A 20,101-nucleotide genomic window follows, 5' to 3' on the forward strand; every position below is an offset into this window, starting at 1 on the left:
CCTAGGTGACCTCATCCAGTCCCATGGCCTTGAAATATCAACTACGTATATGCTTATATAACCAGCCCCATTCTTCCCCTGAGCTTCAGACTCAGACACTCAATTGCCTATTCCACACCACTGCTCGAATGTCTAATAATTACTTCAAACTTAAAAAGTTAAAGCAGGGCTGGGCACGGTGGCTCAAGCCTGTAATCCCAGCACTTTGGGAGGCTGAGGCGGGTGGATAACCTGAGGTCAGGAGTTCGAGGCCAGCCTGAACAACATGGTGACACCCCGTCTCTACTAAAAATACAAAAATTAGCCAGGCGTGGTGGTGGGTGCCTGTAATTCCACCTACTCAGAAGGCTGAGAGAGGAGAATCACTTGAACCCGAGAGGCAGAGGTTGCAGTGAGCTGAGATCGTACCACTGCACTCCAGCCTGGGCAACAAAGAGCAAAGCTCCATCTCAAAAAACAAAAATCAAAGTCAAAACAGAATTCCTAATCTTCTCCCTACCTTACTAGATCCTCTTACAACTTCTCCCATTTCATTTAAAGGCAATCCTAGCTGGGCGCAGTGGGTCACGCCTGTAACCCCAGCACTTTGGGAGGCCGAGGTAGGCGAATCACGAGGTCAGGAGTTCGGGACCAGCCTGTCCAACATGGTGAGACCCCATCTCTACTAAAAATACAAAAAATTAGCTGGGCGCAATGGTGGGCGCCTGTAAACCCAGCTACTCGGGAGGCTGAGGCAGGAGTATTGCTTGAGCCCAGGAGGCGGAGGTTGCAATGAGCCTAGATCTCACCACTGCACTCCAGCCTGGGCAACAGAGTGAGACTCTGTCTCAAAAAAAAAAAAAAAAAAAAAAAAAGGAATCCCAATCTTCTACTGCTCAGGCCAAAAATCCTGCACTCCCTTCTTACACCCCAAATCCAACCTATCAACAACATCCTGTTGGCTATACCTTCAAACTATATTCAGACTCTATTTGTGACCATACTCACTGTTACACTCTTGGTCCAAACCAACATCAACTCTTGTCTGGATTATTGCAATCCCTAGTATCCTTGCTTCTATCCTTAATTCTCCAAGAACATTTTCAGCACAAAAGTCAGGGATCCCTTTAAAACCTAAGTTCATCTCAAGCTTCTCAATCAAACCCTTCCAGCAGTATTCCATATCAGAGTAAAAAGCCAAAATCACTACAAAGATCTGCAATGACATATATAATCAGCCTCCTGCTGCATCTCTGGCCCCATTTCCTATCACGCTCCCCTCAGTCATGCAGGCTTTGTTATTTCATACCCACTAGATATACATTCATTTCATAGTCTTATTCTTGCCTGGAATGCTCTTACTCAAGACACCTGAATGGCTCACTCACTCAAGCCCTTAAGGACTTTGCTCAAGTGTAACAAGAGAGGACTTTCCAAGCAACACCCCTACCTCACCACATACCCTCTTCCTATGCCCCTTTCTTGCCTTTTTTAAAACTGCAGCACTTAATCATCTGCTTCCAGGTTTTAATAATTGTTTTAACTGTTTATCTTACTAGAATACATACTCCGTGAGGGTAAAGGTTTTTGGGTGAGGTATTCACTGTTTTACCCCAGGTGCCTAGAACTATGTCTAGCACATTGCAGGTTCTCAATAAAGCCTTTTACTGTAGACTACACAGTCAGGCAATATATGGATATAGATATTCTGAGTATGCCAAATTAGTTTCTGACTCAAGAGCCTTCATACTTGCTATTCCTCTGCCAGAATATCAGCCCCCAGATAAATATGTCTTCCTAGCCACTTCTTCACTCAAACAACACCTCCTCAGAGAGGCCTTTCCTACTACCTTATCTAAAATAACCGCGCTGCCCAAGCATGCCCACACTTTCAGTGCTTCTAACCCTGCTCTGTTTCATGTTTCTTCATTGCACTTACCTACCTGACACCACATATATAATTGTATCTTCCTCATTACAATGTAAGCTTCTTAAGCACAGAGGCATCATCTCTTTTTCAGTACTGTCTCTACAACGCCTCTAACAATGCCTAACACATAGCAGGTGCACAACAGTTACTGACTGAATGAATACAATGCTTAAGTTGAATTTAGCTAGTCTTTCTATGACATAGCAGGAAATTCTACACTGAGTGGGAAGCTGAAGTCAATGGCCAACCCTTGGATTTCTTCTATCACCACTATTCTATGAAATAATTAAATGAGAGAGGCTAGGACCAGGTAGTGCCTTCGGAATGCTGAAGAACTACTGACAGATCATGAATAATTAAATAACATTAATTAAAAGCCATATTTTTTAATTACACAATTTTGCCATCCCATATACAAGTGTGCATGGATCCACTGAAGAGAAATAGAAAGGAAAAAGACAAATGAAAGAAATCCACTGCAATAGACATCCCGTATCATTAGAGAAGTAGAAGTTGCTAAGCTTCTTATCTTACAGAACTGGAGTCCACTGAAGCAAAAGGATTTGTACATTGATAGAGCTAGAAATTAGAACCTAGGCTTCCTCTCAACACCATGCTCCTCCCACTATGGCTCTGCCTCACTGGCAAAGTACAAACAATGCAAGAACCTAATGTGACACTAATAAGTAACCACATTCTGGAAAACAATGGGCAAAGTAAAAACAGGCAGTTCACTTAAGAGATACAGATAGCCAAAAAAAAAAAAAAAGGAAAGAATGCTCAACCATACTAACAAGTACTGAAACAATAAGTTATTTTTCAGCTGCCTCACTGATAAAAAGCTGACAAAAACTCTGTTAGCTGAAAGCATAGAAAAACTGGTACACCCCTTCTGGAGGGCAACCTGACAATATATATCAAACATATGTATATCCTTTGAGCCAGCAATTTCACTTGGAGATACTCACTCAAAAAAAGATAAATGTAACACTACATATCAGCATTATGCAGCATAAACCTGGCTATATATCATAAGTACCTAAATAATCTCCCTCATCACTATTAATAAGCTAAAGATTTTACTTTGAACAAACTGACAGAGGGAATTGTTTAGCCTTCAGAAATTTTTAATTAAATCATATGGAAATGAAAGTTTGAGAATAAAAGGAAAGCAGCATAATAGCTAAATGGAGAAAAAGGATCACTAAAACTTTTTCTCAAAGGTAGAGGAAATCAAATTTGATAAAGGGAATAAAAATAGAGTCAGTGAAAAGGAAAATACCGAAAATGGTAAGAAAGAGGATGCAATATCCTAGAGCAGCAGTTACTTACACAGGTGAGTTATTAGGGAGGCTTTTTCTTTTTTTTTTTAATTATGAGAGAGTTTTACTCTTGTTGCCCAGGCTGGAGTGCAATGGCACAATCTCGGCTCACTGCAACCTGTGCCTCCTGGGTTCAAGCAATTCTCCTGCCTCAGCCTCCCGAGTAGCTGGGATTACAGGCACCTGCCACCATGCCCAGCTAATTTTGTATTTTTAGTAGAGACGGGGGTTTCACCATGTTGGTCAGGCTGGTCTTGAACTCCCGACCTCAGGTGATCCGCCCGACTTCCAAAGTGCTGGGATTACAGGCGTGAGCCACTGCGCCCGGCGGGAAGTTTTTTATCGTAGCAAATCTCCAGGTTCCATTCTGAATTAGAATCTCCAAGAGTAGTGAAGCACGTGAACCTAGAAACTGTCCAGATAATTCCACTATAGATTCCTAATTAAGAACCACTATTCTACAGTAATGGTTCTCAATCTTGAACACTCATTCTATTCACCTGAAGAGCTTTTGAAAATTCCCAACTAAGCTTGCAGTGAGCCGAGATCACGCCACTGCACTCCAGCCTGGGCAAAAGAGCAAGACTCTGTCTCAAAAAAAAAAAAAAAGAAAAAGAAAATTCCCAACTAAGCCCCAAGATAGCGGAATGAATCTCTGAGAATGGAGCCTGGGCCTCAATATCTTTTTAAAACTTTCCAGTCATTCTCATGTGTACAGCCACAGTTGCAAAGCAATGTCCAGTAGTTTTTTTTTTTTTTTTTTTTTTGAGACGGAGTCTCGCTCTGCCGCCCAGGCTGGAGTGCAGTGGCCGGATCTCAGCTAACCGCAAGCTCCGCCTCCCGGGTTCACGCCATTCTCCTGCCTCAGCCTCCCAAGTAGCTGGGACTACAGGCGCCCGCCACCGCGCCCGGCTAGTTTTTTGTATTTTTTAGTAGAGACGGGGTTTCACCGTGTTAGCCAGGATGGTCTCGATCTCCTGACATCGTGATCCGCCCATCTCGGCCTCCCAAAGTGCTGGGATTACAGGCTTGAGCCACCGCGCCCGGCCTGTCCAGTAGTTTTCAAAGTGTAATTTCCACATCAGCTGGAGTAGCATCATGGGGAACTTGTCAGAAATGAACATTTTTTCTTTCTTTCTCAATTTTTTTGTAAAAACAAGGTCTCACTTTGTTGTCCAGGCTGCTCTCAAACTCCTCCCATCTTGGTCTCCCAAAGTATGGGATTACAGGTATGAGCCACCATGCCCAGCCAGAAATGAAAATTCTTGAACCCCACTCCAGACATACTGAATCAGATGTTTTGAGTAAAACCTAGCAATATTTAACAGGCCCTCTAGGTGATTCTGATCTGAATTAAAGTTTGACAATCACTGTCCCAGAATTATTCTTTCATAAAAACCACCTAGAATGCATGTCAAATATACATAACCTAGTCAACTGATTTTCAACAAAGATGCCAAGACAATTCAACAGAGAAAGAATAGGTTTTTTTCAACAAATGATGCTGGGACAACTGGATAGCAACATGTAAAAAATAAAGTTGGAGCTCTATTTCACATCATATACAAAAAATTAACTGAAAATGGATCAAATACCTAAATTTAGGAGCTAACATTATGAAACTTTTAGAAAAAAACATAAGTACAAATCTTTATGATGTTAGAGTAGGCCCTCCTTTCTTAGCTAAGAAACCAAAAGCACAAGCAACAAAAGGAAAAACAGATTAGATGAAGAAGATATAGAAATGGGCCAGGTGCAGTGGCTCATGCCTATAATCCCAACACTGGGAAGTCAAGGTGGGAGGATCACTTCAGACCAGGAGTACAGGGCCAGAGCCTAGGCAACACAGACCCTATCTCTACAAAAAAAAAAAAAAAAAAAAAAAAAAACAGTAAAAATTAGCCGGGCATGGTGGCATGCACCTATAGTCCCAGCTACTTGGGAGGCTGAAGTGGGATCACTTGAGACCAGGTGGTCAAGGCTGCAGTGAGTTGTAATCGAGCCATTGCACTCTGGCCTGGGTGACACAGGGAAGCCCTGTCTCAAAAACACACACATACAAATGGCTGATAAGCACGTGAAAAGATGTCAACATAATGAGCCATCAGGGAAATGGAAATCCAAACCACAATAATATACCATTTCATACCCATTAGGATAGGTAGAATCAAAAAGACAAATAATTGTTGACAGGCATGTGGATTACATCACCCAGAGGGAAAGAAAAAGAGAACAGAGGTAGGAGAAGGTACAAGACCACGACTTGAGAGACTCCAAATTTAACTCTCATATAAAGGAAAATCAGCTTATAATGGATTCCAAGAAGCAGCCACCAGAGAAGGAAAAAAATCCATGGGCCATGGAAGGCAAAGGAAGAGGGCATGTCAAAAAAGTGGACATGGTCAATGCTGGTGAATGAAAACGAAAGGTTAAGTAAAATAAATGAAAATATCTCTTCAATTTAGTGGTATGTAAAGGACAATGGTTCCATAACACGATAGTGGCAAATAGCTAAGAAATTAAGCTACCTCTCTGCATTTTCTAATATGCAGAAATATGTACAGCACTCAAACATAAAAGGTTTAAAATAAATCAGTACCTTAATTATCTGCAATTAGTCTAAAGTCCTCTTGAAAGATGAGTCTGGAAAATAAAAATTGATTAGGAAAAGCAAGCACCAAAGAAGTTCACAAAACCACTGTAAGGATTCTTTACTTAAAAGGAATCAGACTCCAAAAAAGACTGCTTTATACAGCAGGATTAATGATGCTCCATACTACTTGTAACTTCTTACTGATTACAACAGGTGTGCTGACATCTGCCGTGACTGTGATCCAGTGTCTGTAGTAATGTTGTATTCAGCACTACAACACGTCTGCATAGTGCGAGTAACCAACCACTACAAAACAGGAATAAGTCAGTAAATAGGCAGACATCCAGATCACGTTCCATTCGAAAGATAACTGTCGTCCCGAGATTCAGAAAAAGGTTTTATGAGCAAAGAAGAACGAAAAGTGAAAAAGCAAGACATCTGCTTTTCTCAATAACTTCTGCTTAAATTCTTAAGATACTGATCTGGGAAAGCTATGTAACTGCGAAAGCCCTGTCACATCTACAAATTCACTAAGGTATAAAGTGGGAGAACAAATGAAGTTAAATTTGACAATAAGGAACGAGGTGCCCAAAATATTACTAACTGGAGAGCGGCACCTGAGGCCAACGACCCTACCCTCGCTCCTGGAAGCCCCATCTGCCTCCCAATTCCCCCATCCCAGCTGGCAAATCCCCCTTTTAACTGCGAAACAATTTTGCAAACAGCCCAAGAAAGACTGAAACTGGAGAAACAAGGCTTGCCATAAAAGGAGCCGTCGCCACACTCTGCCCCACATGGACCCAACCGCCACCCTTACCCAGAAGTCGGGAAGTAAAAACCAGTCCAAAGTGAGAGAATCAACCCGCCACTCTCCGGAAACTGCACAGACTTTAGATGGAGAGCGCCATGACACATACGTCCCGCCACGTTTATTTACGCATGCTCAGCGACGGTGGCCCGAAGAGATCAAATTACATCATTGCTGAAAGGGCTGGTTCTGGTTTAACTTAGTTTAGGAATGATTACGCTTCAAGTTCCTTTGATTCCAAGAACTAAAATAACAACCCCAAGTCCTCGGGTTCCTAGATACGCTTAATAGCCAACTTCTCCTAAGCTCTTATGTGTTAGACACTGTGCTAAGTACTTTGCATAAACATTATTTCACTATTTATTTATTGTTATTATTCCCATTTTACAAAAGCGGACACTGGAAGTTTAAGGACTTAATCTAAGTTACTCTACTAGTCGTGCTGCCCCGTGGGCTGGATCCGATGCTGTCTGACTCCCAAAGAACTTGCTCTTTTCACTGCATTTTACTAGCCTCCTCAATCGTTTGTGAAGAGGTCTCTTCTTTAATATTAAAAAACAGGAAGGAAAGGATAAAGGTCAGTTGGTAGGTTTCGCTTAATATACATTATTTACCACCACGCAAGTTTTTTTGTTTTTTGTTTTGGAAAACTTAGATGGTAGTTTAGCAGACACCTATGGAAAGAAAATACTTTCGGCCGGGCGCGGTGGCTCAAGCCTGTAATCCCAGCACTTTGGGAGGCCGAGACTGGCGGATCACGATGTCAGGAGATCGAGACCATCCTGGCTAACACGGTGAAACCCCGTCTCTACTAAAAAATACAAAAAAAAACTAGCCGGACGAGGTGGCGGGCGCCTGTAGTCCCAGCTACTTGGGAGGCTGAAGCAGGAGAATGGCGTAAACCCGGGAGGCGGAGCTTGCGGTTAGCTGAGATCCGGCCACTGCACTCCAGCCTGGGCGACAGAGCAAGACTCCGTCTCAAAAAAAAAAAAAAGAAAATACTTTCATGGAATACGAATTCTCACCCGCTTGCTCCACATATGTTATCTCACTTTAGTATTCATTACCCAAGACACTGTATTTGACCATGCGTTTACCAGAAGAATATCTTTACTTAAAAAAGTAAAGGCAATAGGAGGCAGTAGTTCGTGAACAAGGGTCAGAAATCGTGAGTTTAATGCCTGACTTAGGGTTTCACAGTGATTTGGGGCAATTACTTTGTTTTGCAAATGCTTCTGCTAGTACAATTTCATCTCATTAAAATGCCATCCATCTACTCAAGAGGCTGATGTGGGAGGATCACTTGAGCTCAGAAGTTTGAAAACAGCCTGGGCAACACAGTGAGACCCTGTCTCTAAAATATATTTTTAAGAAAAAAAGCCACCCTTTTCTCTGTTTATTCATATCCATAACATAATCTAAACAGTGCCCTGGGATCCACTATTGTCTTTACCCATCTGAATTAAAATTGTGTATTTATGTTGCCCTACTTTTTTTTTTTTTTTTTTTTTTTTAGATACGGTCTTCTTCTGTCACCCAGGCTGGAGTGCAGTGTTACAATGACAGCTCACTGCAACCTCCGCCTCCTAGCCTCAAGAGATTCTCATGCCTTAGCCTCCCAAGTAGCTGTAGGACTACACGGGCACACCACCAAACCCATTTAATTCCATCTCTTTCACTAGACCAAAAGTAGGACCTGGATTGTCTTCTTGGTTGCAATCGCACTAACACATAACCTGTGCTTACGTTTATAGCTTCTCAATAAACATATGTTGAATGAATGAATGAATGAATGAATGAATGAATGAATAACTCCACCTCTTTTACCCGAAGATCTAGTTGAGTTCAGTAAAGGAAATGTTACTGAGTATGCACCCCATGACCACAAGCACTGTGATAGATGCTAGAGCTAGAAAGAAAGAAAAAAAGTACTCCCTATTGCAATTGCAGGCTATTTTGAGGAAATTCATTTCAATAGAGAATAGCAATCACTATGAAAGATGAATGCACAGGAACACAAAGGTGAAGTAAGGGAAATGGATGAAGGCATTCCAGGCTGGAGAGTCAGCCAGAGCAAACGCAAGGAGGCCTGAAATGATGAATTATTCTGCAGTGTAAAAGCAGAGAAAGTGAAGCTGGTGATGGGAGAAGTCTGCCAGAGAAAGGGAAGCACAGGGACTAGATCAAGGTGAACCTCCTGTGCTCAAAGGCATTAGACTTAATCCTGAATGTATGTAGTAGGCAACATGAATGTGTTCGAGCAGATTATTCTCTCAGGACAATAGGTTTCAGACATGAAGAAATAGTAAAAGCCTAAATTGAGTTGTTGGCTGTGAGGAATGGGAAGGAAAGACAGATTGTAACAAATTGAGGAGGTAACATCAGCAAGACTTGGTGATTGATAGGTATGAAAAAAGAGGAAGAAAGAATGTTTCCAAGTTTTGGCTATAGCAACTAACAAACAGGTGAAACCTCTCTCTTTAAGCACCTTTAGTCTAAATCCTTTGAAGTCAGTAACCCTACCTCTAGGAATTTATCTTACAGAAATACACATAATGACCTATGTTCCAAAATATTTTTTGAAGCATTGCTTATAATGACCTATGTTCCTCAGTATTTTTTGAAGCATTGCTTATAACAGCAAAAGACTGGAAACCCTCTCCAGCTCCTCAATAGAAGATTGGTTAAATATATTTATAGTATCTGTACAGCTTTTGAAAAACAACCAGGTAAGTCCGGGCACAGTGTATCACGCCTGTAATCCTAACATTTTGGGAGGCCAAGGCGGGTGGATCGCCTGAGGCCAGGAGTTCAAGGCCAGCCTGACCAACATGGTGAAACCCTGTCTCTACTAAAAATACAAAATTAGCCGGGTGTGGTGGCACATGCCTGTAATCCCAGCTACTCAGGAGGCTGAGGCAGGAGAATCGCTTGAACCCAGGAGGTGGAGGTTGCAGTGAGCCGAGATTGCACCATTGCACTCCAGCCTGGGCAACAAGAGCGAAACTCCATCTCAAAAAGAAAATAAAAAGGCCAGGCACGGTGGCTCACACCTGTAATCCCACCACTTTGGGAGGCTGAGACGGGCAGATCACAAGGTCAGGAGATCAAGACCATAACTGGCTCACTGCGTGGAGATTGTAGCGAGCTGAGATCGCGCCACTGCACTCCAGTCTGGACAACAGAGTGAGACTCTGTCTCAAAGGAAAAAAAAAATGTATGCTTTGCTTCTTAAATTAGAGTTAAGCTTCATAAATATACACCACCCTATTTTGTTACTGTTTTTTCAGCCAACAATATAACACTAAATGCTTTATAAATATTCGATAGTAAGTAAACAAACCAGTTGGTGTATACCAAGAACATTGAAAATGCAGGTAAATCTATAAAATAATAGTAAAGCTAAGATTTTTTCCAAGCACTTATAAATGTGTGCCAACAACTACCCATAAGTAACCCTATAAATGAGGAATGCTATTATTATCTTGTTATGTCTTTTAACAGAGAAAAAACCTAAAGCTTAGGCAGTCTGACTTCAGTTGTTTTAACAACTCTATGTGAAAACTTTAGAAGAAAGCAACAATAATGCAAAATTTCAAATAGAGAAAAAACACAGGAGAGAAAAAACAAAAGAGTGATCAAGGAAACGTGGAATAAAATCTGTTTGCCTGGGCCGGGCACAGTGGCTCATGCCTGTAATCCCAGAACTTTAGGGGGCTGAGACGGGTGGATCACGAGGTCACAAGTTCAAGAACAGCCTGGCCAAGATGGTGAAACCCCATCTCTACTAAAAATACAAAAATTAGCTGGGCGTGGTGGCAGCCATCTGTAGTCCCAGGTACTCAGGAGGCTGAGGCAGGAGAATCGCTTGAACCTGAGGGTCAGAGGTTGCAGTAAGCCAAGATCGTGTCACTGCACTCCAGCCTGGGCGACAAAGTGAGGCTCCATCTCAGAAAAAAAAAAATCTGTTCACCTTCAATATGTTATGTTGGCCTTCACAGTAAAAATTGAAGAGAAAATATGGACAACAAAGAAGTTACACAATTCTTACCTTCTCAGTGATTAATCAATAAATAAAGAATAAAATATGAAAATTATAGAAATCTGGGGCCAGGCACGGTGGCTCATGCCTGTAATCCTAGCACTTTGGGAGACAGAGGCAGTTGTATCACTTGAGTCCAAGAGTTTGAGATCAGCCTGGGCCAGATCTCAAAGATGGCCAGACACCTGTCTGTCTTGTAGAGATGGCCAGACACCTGTCTCTACAAAACAAACAAAAAATTAGCCGGACATGGTGGTTCCAGCTACTCAGGAGGCTGAGGTGGGAGAATCACTTGAGCTCACAAGGTCGAGTTTGCAGTGAGCCGAAATCACACCACTGCACTCCAGCACAGGCAACAGAATGAGACCCTCTCTCAAAAATAAATAAATAAAATTAAAATTAAAATTTGAGAACTGTTTTTTAATATTATGTTTTTGGTGACAGGGTCTGGCTCTGCCACCCAGGCTGGAGAAGAGTGGCACCATCAGAGTTCACTGGAACCTTGAACTCCTGAGTCAAGCAGTCTTCCCACCTCTGCCTCCCAAGTAGCTGGGATTACAGGTGCATGCCACCATGCTCAACTAATTTTAAATTTTTTTTGCAGCAACAGAGTTTCACTATGTTGCCCAGACTGGTCTTGAACTCCTGGCCTCAAGCAGTCCTCCACCTCAGTCTCCCAAAGTGCTGGGATTACATGCATGAGCTACCAGGCCGGCTGGAACACAGGTTTTAGGTTTAGTTGATGGATCTGAGCAACTAGCCATTATACTTATACATCTGTACCAATCAATATTCCTTTTCATGAGAAACTATTCATGTGTTTAATTCACTCTTGAAAGATGATAAACAATATACATGAAATTTTCTATGTAGAACGTTAGGTAAATTTAGTAGAATGAGAGTTAAAAGATATATATGTGTGTGTGTGTGTGTGTGTGTATATATACACACACTGTATATAAGCAAAGTGAAAAGTATGACTATTAAGTGCTTTTAATTTTTTTTTACAGGCGCACGCCACCACGCCCAGCCTATTTTTGTAATTTCAGTAGGGACAGGGTTTTGCCATGTTGGCCAGGCTGGTCTCAAACTCCTGACCTCAGGTGATCCGCCCGCGTTGGCCTCCCAAAGTGCTGGGATTACAGGCCTGAGCCACTGTGCCTGGCCAACTAAACAGTTTTTTAGGAAGGTTTTTCAGGTGTTGGATGAACCCAAGAAGAAAGATTGTAACAGCAGAGGAATAGAGGGGGGCAAAAAGAGAAATACTAGATCTATGAGAAACGAAAATTTGCCCCAGATGGATGGATGCTTCAGTGTAGAGAATAAAAGGGAAGAACGCTGATGTTCTTAAATAAACTGATAAAAAGATCATATAGGAACATGATGTGAAATAACCTATTGTCTTTGGACAAATGCTGAATTTCTCTGCATAATTTAACCACTAGGGGTCAGAGTGCTATACTTCTACTATCAACATTTTTTTTTTCTTTGAGATGGAGTCTTGCTCTATCACCCAGGTTGGAGTGCAGTGGTGTGATCGCAACTCACTAAAACCTCCACCTCCCAGGTTCAAGCAATTCTCCTGACTCAGCCTCCTGAGGCGCCCACCACTACACCCAGCTTGTTTTGTTTTTTGTTTTTTTAAGTAGAGACGCGGTTTCCCCACATTGGCCAGGCTGATCTCGAACTCCTGATCTCAGGTATCCGCTGGCCTCGTCCTCCCAAAGTGCTGGGATTACAGGCCTGAGCCACTGCGCCTGGCCCATTTTTGTATTTTTAGTAGAGACAAGGTTTTGCCACGTTGGCCAGGCTGGTCTCCAACTGCTGACCTCAGGTAATCCGCCCGCCTCGGCCTCACAAAGTGCTGGGATTACAGGCCTGAGCCACTGTGCCTAGCCAACTAAACAGTTTTTTAGGAAGATTTTTCAGGTATTGGATGAACCCTAGAAGAAAGATGGTAACAGCAGAAGAATAGAGAGGGGGAAAGAGAAATACTAGATATATGTGAAAGGAAAAATTGCCCCAAATGGATAGACACTTCAATGTAGAGAATAAAAGGGAAGAACGCTGATGCTCTGAAATAAACTGATCAAACGATCATATAGGAACACGATGTGAAATAAATCAACCTCCTGTTGTATTTGGGCAAGTTCTGAATTTTTCTCTGCATAATTTAACCACTAGGGGTCAGAGTGCTATACTTCTACTAATACCTTTTTTTTTTTTTTTTTTTTTGAGACAAGGTCTGGCTCTGTCACCCAGGCTGGCGTGCTGTCACGGTTTGCTGCAGCCTTGACCTCCCGGGCTCCAGCGGTCTGCCCACCTCAGCCTGTCGACTAGCTGGGACTATAGGTGTGCACACCACCACTCCTAGCTAATTTTTTAAATTTTTGCTAGAGACAAAGTCTTGCTGTTACTAGGCTGGTCTCGAACTCCTAGCTCAAGTGATCCTCCTTCCTCAGCCTCCCAAAATCTTGGGATTACAGGCTTGAACCACCTCTTTCAGCCTCACTGTCATCTATTCTATTCTATTAACTTACACAGATAGGTTTGGTTCAATTGTATAATTAATTTTATCTGTTCATTCTCCTAATATCAGTACAAGTGTTTTGGGGGTTGTACAAGTGCCCTGCAGCCCAGGCCAGAGAAATGAGAACATCACAGGGCATGTAACCAACACCAGGCCAGCGTGAATTCGGGGCTGTCGCTCAACTGTGAAATTCTGAGGCTGAAGCTTCCAGGACTGCCATGTGGAGAGCACCAGCCTCAGATTGAAGCTTTTTTTTTTTTTTTTTTTTTTTTTTTTTTTTTTTTTTGAGACAGACTCTTGCTCTGTCGCCCAGGCTGGAGTGCAGTGGCGCGATCTCGGCTCACTGCAAGCTCTGCCTCACAGGTTCAAGCAATTCTCCTGCCTCAGCCTCCCGAGTAGCTGAGACTACAGGCACACACCACCACGCCCGGCTAATTTATTGTATTTTTAGTAGAGACAGGGTTTTACTGTGTTAGGCAGGATGGTCTCGATCTCCTGACCTCGTGATCCACCTGCCTCGGCCTCCCAAAGTGCGGGCATGATTACAAGCGTGAGCCACCATGCCCGGCCAACTAAAGGTCTTTCAGAGGAAAGCAGATTTGAGAGATGAAGGGAGAAATCAGTAAGTTCCGAGGACAATCGTAAGGCCCCTATACCTAGCACGCCTGGAGCTAGCTTTCTTTTCGTGCTATTCAGTTATGTTAACAAGTAAATATTTTCTCTTCTTTCCTTAAACTAATTTGAGTGAATTTCTATGACTTGCAACCAGAAGAGCGCTGGCTAAACTTCTTGCTGTTACATATTCTCTTAATGATTAAAAATAATAATTTGCATCTGTTGTCTAACTCCCTGATTGCTTATAATTATCTGTGGGTAGGAGAGATGTGATATTTTCTCTGTCCTTCAGTAATATATGACTCATACATTGCAAACTTACTGAGTTACATAATAATGTATTTATTGTGTATATACAGTATACCAAGTACTGTTCTGAATGCTCGAAAAATAGAACAGACAAGATCACTCCCCTTTTAAGAATTTATATGAGGCCAGGCATGGTGGCTCATGCCTGTAATTCCAGCACTTTGGGAGGCTGAGGCAGGTCGATCACGAGGTCAGGAGTTCAAGACCAGCCTGGCCAACATGGTGAAATCCCGTCTCTACTAAAAATACAAAAATTAGCCAGGCGTGGTGGTGCATGCGTGTAATCCTAGCTGCTTGGGAGGCTGAGGCAGAGAATTGCTTGAACCCAGGAGGCAGAGGTTGCAGTGAGCAGAGATCGTGCCACCACACTCCAGCCTGGACATCAGAGTGAGACTCTGTCTCAAAAAAAAAAAAAAAAAAGTTTATATACTAATAGGTAGAGATAGACAAAACACAAGAAATATCATATGAAGATTGTATTGTGCGCTGAAAGGTGATAAAGATGGCCACAAAATTACAGCAGATTAAGAAAAACCAGAATCAGGGCTTGCCATTTTTGAAGATGGTGGTGAGAGTAGGCTTATTGAGAAAAAGACCTTTAAGTAAAGGCTCAAAAAATTTGACAGGGTCAGCCAAAGAATGTGTGGGGGAAGAGCATTCAAGGAAAAGGGGTCAGCTAGTGGAAAAGCCTTCAGGTAGGAGCATACCTGACCTATTTGAGAAACAGCAGGGTACATGACCAGCCTGGGCAACACAGCAAGACCCCACCTCTACAAACAATTTAAAAATTAGCTGGGCATGGCGGTACATGCCTGTATTCCCAGCTAGTCAGGAGGCTGAAACAGAAGGATCCCTTGAGCCCGGGGAAGTCAAGGCTGCAGTGAGCTATGATCGCACGACTGCACTCCAGCCTGGGTGACAGAGCAAGACTGTGTCTCTAAAAACGTAGATCAGAGTGGTTTGAATTAAGTGAGTGAGTGAGTAGTAAGAGAGGAGATCAAAGCTAGATCATGTAGAAAGTGAAGGAAACATGTAGGGTCTCATAGGCCATAGTCAGAGCTTTGACTTTTACTCTGAATAAAATGAGAACCACTAGAGCATTAGGAGAAGAGAAGTAGATCAAGGAGGCTGATTAGAAAGCTGTTGCAATAATCCAGGCAAGCACTGACAATGTCCTAGACTGGGAGGCAGCAAGAGAGGTGATGAGAAGTGGTTTGATACTGGAAGTATGGAAAGACAAAAGCCCATAAAATGTCTTGTAGATTGGAAATGAGGTAGAAGGGCAAACAAGAACTGAAAGATGACTTTAAAGGTTTTGGCATGGACAAGAAGAATGAAATTGCCATCCATGGAGATGGAAAAGATTGCAGATGGAGCCGGTTTGGGAGTAGAAATGGAAGCGATCAGGAGTTCTGTGTTTTTAATTTTTAAATTTCCTTTAACCTTTCATTTTGAAATAATTTCAGATTTTAAGTGGCAAAAGTATTCCAATTAATTCATGTATAGCCTTCACCCACCTTCCCCAGGTGCTAATTTTTTTTATTATTATTATAATTTAAGTTCTAGGGTACATGTGCACACCCTGCAGGTCTGTTACATACGTATACATGTGCCATGTAGGTGTGCTGCACCCATCAACTTGTCATTTACATTAGGTATTTCTCCTAATGCTATCCCTCTCCCCTCCCCCCACCCCACGACAGGTCCCAGTGTGTGGTGTTCCCCGCCCTGTGTCCAAGTGTTGTCATTATTCAATTCCCACCTATGAGTGAGAACATGCAGTGCTTGGTTTTCCGTCTTTGCAATAGTTTGCTCAGAATGATGGTTTCCAGCTGCATCCTTGTCCCTACAAAGGACATGAACTTATCCTTTTTTATGGCTGCATAGTATTTCATGGTGTGTATGTGCCACATTTTCTTAATCCAGCCTATCTTTGATGGGCATTTGGGTTGGTTCCAAGTCTTTGCTATTGTGAATAGAGCTGCAATAAACATATGTGTGCATGTGTCTTTATAGTAGCATGATTTATAACCCTTTGGGCATACACCCAGTAATGGGATCGCTGGGTCAAATGGTATTTATAGTTCTAGATCCTTGAGGAATCGCCACACTGTCCACAATGGTTGAACTAGTTTACGCTCCCACCAACAGTGTAAAAGTGTTCCTATTTCTCCACATCCTCTCCAGGACCCAGGTGCTAACACTTTATAGAACCAAATTACAATTATCAACACCAAGAAATTAACATTGACATGATACTACTTGGGCTTTGTCTTTCATGCTGTCTGTTAGCTACATCTCTCCCTGGATTTTTTCCAAATATTTTCTTACAAGTGATAAATCTGTAGAAGAAATTCAGGGACTGGCAATTCCACGAAAAGCAACTCCCTTTGAGAGTGAGTGGTGAGGCTCGGCACAGTGGCTCATGCCTGTAATCCCAGCACTTTGGGAGGCCAAGGCGGGCGGATCACCTGAGGTCGGGAGTTCAAGACCAGCCTGGCCAACATGGTGAAACCCCGTCTCTACTAAAAACACAAAAATTAGCTAGGCGTGGTGGCGGGCGCCTGTAATCCCAGCTACTCAGGAGGCTGAGGCAGGAGAATCATGTAAACCCAGGTAGCAGAGGTTGCCATAAGCTGAGATTGTGCCACTGCACTCCAACCTGGGTGACAGAGTGAGACTCTGCCTGAAAAAAAAAAAAACAAAAAAAGAGAGAGAGAGAGAGTGAGTGGTGGGAATACCAAAGGCCAAGGAGGGTTTTACTAGTGAGAAACTGTCAAAGAACAAAACAGAACTCCTACAGCAGCCAGTTTCATGAGAATGTATTCCCTGAACCTACAGAAAAGGCAGATTTAAATTGCAACAGCTGGGAGGGGAGGAAGGCGAAGGAAGTATTCCATTTGGTTTGTTTAATTATTCTAAATTTCTCGAAGGCCTCCTTGGGGGTTGTTGTCTATTCAACAGGAAAGTAAAAGCAGAGATCAAAAGTAAAAGCAAGCCAGAACAGAATAAAGGAAGCAAGGCTTTTTGTCTTATCCTTTGTTGTGTTCTTATATTTGCCCTCTATAATTTCTCAGTGATGATTGGTAGGGAGACAGAAAAAATGTTTAGTTTAGTAAAAAGGCACTCAGCGAATTGTTACAGCATTCCTTTTCAAAGCATATATTTAATTATGTTAGGTATAAATACGGGCAGAATTCATATCCAAAATGAATTTGCTTGGAGCAAAACGACTCCCTGAAGTCGATTTGTTTTCATATAATTATGATGTATTATTAGATAAATGACATATGGAAGTATATTTAATTGATTGCTGATTATCTTAGCTAATGGAGGGAAACAATGGTGTGGTTAGTCCAAAATAATCTAAAGTCATTTACATTTGATTTTGAAAAAAAAATTGCTTTACATTTAGCAACGAATTGGGTATTTTTAACATTCTAAGATTTTTTAAATCTTCAAATAAAGCAATGAAAACATACTGAGTAAAAATATATTCAGCTCATAGCCTGGCCCGGCACATATTAAACTGGCAATAAATACACGGCAATTAATCGCCAGGGAGTTTCCCAGCTTCCTTATCTATCTTCTAGCAACTGTGCCAGTCATTTCTTCTCATTCAGAAGACCCTCTTCTTACCTATGCTAATGGGCACAGACTATCTCAGCCTCTGCTCCTGGGCATGTGACTAAGGCTAGCTCAATCAGAGCCTGCTATTCTTCTGGCTACAGTTGTAGATTTCATGAGTACCTGTAACCTTGTACATTTACTCATGGACAGCGTATTGTATCTTCCCTGGCAATGGTTTCATGGAAGAGTACATGGTAACAGCTGTGAGTCTCCAGCTATCCTTTTATAAAATATGGTCTTGTCTTTCTGGCCCTAGTTGATTTATCTAGTGTAGATCCCCACCAAATCGGGCCAATCATAGCTCTTTCCCCCATGAATTAGAAACTAAGGCTAAGAGATTCCAGTATCACTTTTGACTTTGCTTTTTTTTTTTTTTTTTTTGTGACGGAGTCTCGCTCTGTCGCCCAGGCTGGAGTGCAGTGGCCGGATCTCAGCTCACTGCAAGCTCCGCCTCCCGGGTTCACGCCATTCTCCTGCCTCAGCCTCCCTAGTAGCTGGGACTACAGGCGCCCGCCACCTCGCCCGGCTAGTTTTTGTATTATTTTTTTTTTAGTAGAGGCAGAGTTTCACCGTTGTAGCCAGGATGGTCTCGATCTCCTGACCTCGTGATCCGCCCGTCTCGGCCTCCCAAAGTGCTGGGATTACAGGCGTGAGCCACCGCGCCCGGCTTGACTTTGCTTTAACAGGAGTTGCACGTTAGGAAGCTTCCACCTCACTGTGCGAGAACTGAAAGTTGTTCTAGAGAGGGAGAAAAAGAGAAGAAGCAGTCAGACAGAGAGAAATACTGATGAAAACTGAAGAGAGAAGTACTGATTCTGATCCTTTAAAGGCCAGCTTACATTCTTGATCCTTGGTTCCCTAAGGGTACAAATTTGAATTTTCATATTAATTTTTTTGAAGCTAGCTCCAGATGGATTCTCGTTGTCAATCAAGAGTCTTTACTAATTCTGCATTCCCTGGAGATAGTAGCAGGGAAGGCAGATGAATGTATTAATCCAGGGGTAGAAATTTGTAGGGCAGATAGAGTAGAAAGAGAGGAGGGGACGGCAACTAAAGGTATGGGTGGGAACACAGTTGAAGTGGCTAGAAATGAAGGCCAAGTTGGATTGAGAAGAAAGAAAATCAGGCATGGTGACTCACTCATGCCTGTAATCCCAGCACTTTGGGAGGCTGAGGCTCAAGTGATTTACTTGAACCCAGGAGTTAAAGACAAGCCTGGGCAACACAGGGGACCCTGACTCTACAAAAAAATTTTAAAAATTAAATTAGCTGAGTGTAGTGGCACATGCCTGTAGTCCCAGCTACTTGGGAGGCTGAGGCAGGAGGATCACTTGGGCCTGGGACATTGAGGTTAGTGTGAGCCATGATTGCACCGCTGCACTCCAGCTTGGGTGACATAGAGCAAGACCCTGTCTCAAAAAAAAAAAAAAAAAGAAAGAAAAAAAGGAGAACCCAAAATGGAATAAACCCTAGAAGAAGGGACAGGGCTGAGGCTGGAGGAGAAGGTTAGATGAATCTGCTGCCTTGTGAGTCAGAATGAGGGGAAGGAAAGGAGGCTGTGTTCTGGGCGTAAAGTGTCGAAAGTGGAGGAGTCCTGAATTATAACAAGGTCCAGGATGTGGCTGGGAAAGTGGAATAAAGTAATAATTGGAATGCAGGTTAGGGAACTCTCAGGCTAAGAAATGGAATGTATAATTTTCCTAGGAAAGTGGTAGAAGTTAGGCAGAGAAGAGTGTGAACCAGATGTCAAAACCTCAGTAGGTATGTGTTTGTTAGAAATAGAGGCTATTGACACAATCAAAATTATATTGGAGATTTTAATTCTTCGGTGTCAATAATGAGAATCTGAGTGGATAAAGTATTGTGTAAAAGGTCCTGACATTCAAATATAGACTTAATTGATATTTAGAATAAATTAAATGAGGTAGATTCGTGTTGTATTTATAATGCATACAAAATGTGCTATATAAAGTAGTATAGACATTATGGAATACAGTATGGAGATTCCTCAGAAAACTAAATATAGAACTACCATATAATCCAGCAATCCCACTGTTGGGTATATATCCAAGAGAAAGGAAATCAGTATATCAAATTGACATTTATTGACACTCCCATGTTTATTGCACCACTCTTTGCAATATCCAAGGTATGAAATCAATCTAAGTTTCTATCGGAGGATGGATAGATAAAAGAAAATGTGGTACATATATAAAATGGAATATTTAGCCAGTAAAAAAAAGAATGAAATCCTGTTATTTGCAGCAACATAGATGGAACTGGTAGTCATCATGGTAAGTGAAATAAGCTCGGTACAGAAAGACAAACATTCTCACTCATATA

General features: G+C 42.2%; 1 protein-coding gene across 6 annotated transcripts in view; it reads right to left on the minus strand.

The window, feature by feature from the left end:
* The window catches only part of CDKAL1 (CDKAL1 threonylcarbamoyladenosine tRNA methylthiotransferase), a 713,545-nt gene extending 706,784 nt beyond the window's left edge, over nt 1-6,761 (minus strand). For all 6 annotated transcript variants that reach the window (XM_074038810.1, XM_005553933.4, XM_045389964.2 and 3 more), the window contains exons 1-2: nt 6,642-6,761; nt 5,831-5,874 (exon numbers count right to left, since the gene is read on the minus strand). The gene's annotated coding sequence lies outside the window, so the exon portion shown is untranslated. The remainder of the gene's footprint in view (nt 1-5,830; nt 5,875-6,641) is intronic.
* Nucleotides 6,762-20,101: the final 13,340 nt, after the last annotated feature.

The sequence above is a fragment of the Macaca fascicularis genome, chromosome 4 (assembly GCF_037993035.2).
Source record: "Macaca fascicularis isolate 582-1 chromosome 4, T2T-MFA8v1.1".
Lineage (NCBI taxonomy): Eukaryota > Metazoa > Chordata > Mammalia > Primates > Cercopithecidae > Macaca > Macaca fascicularis.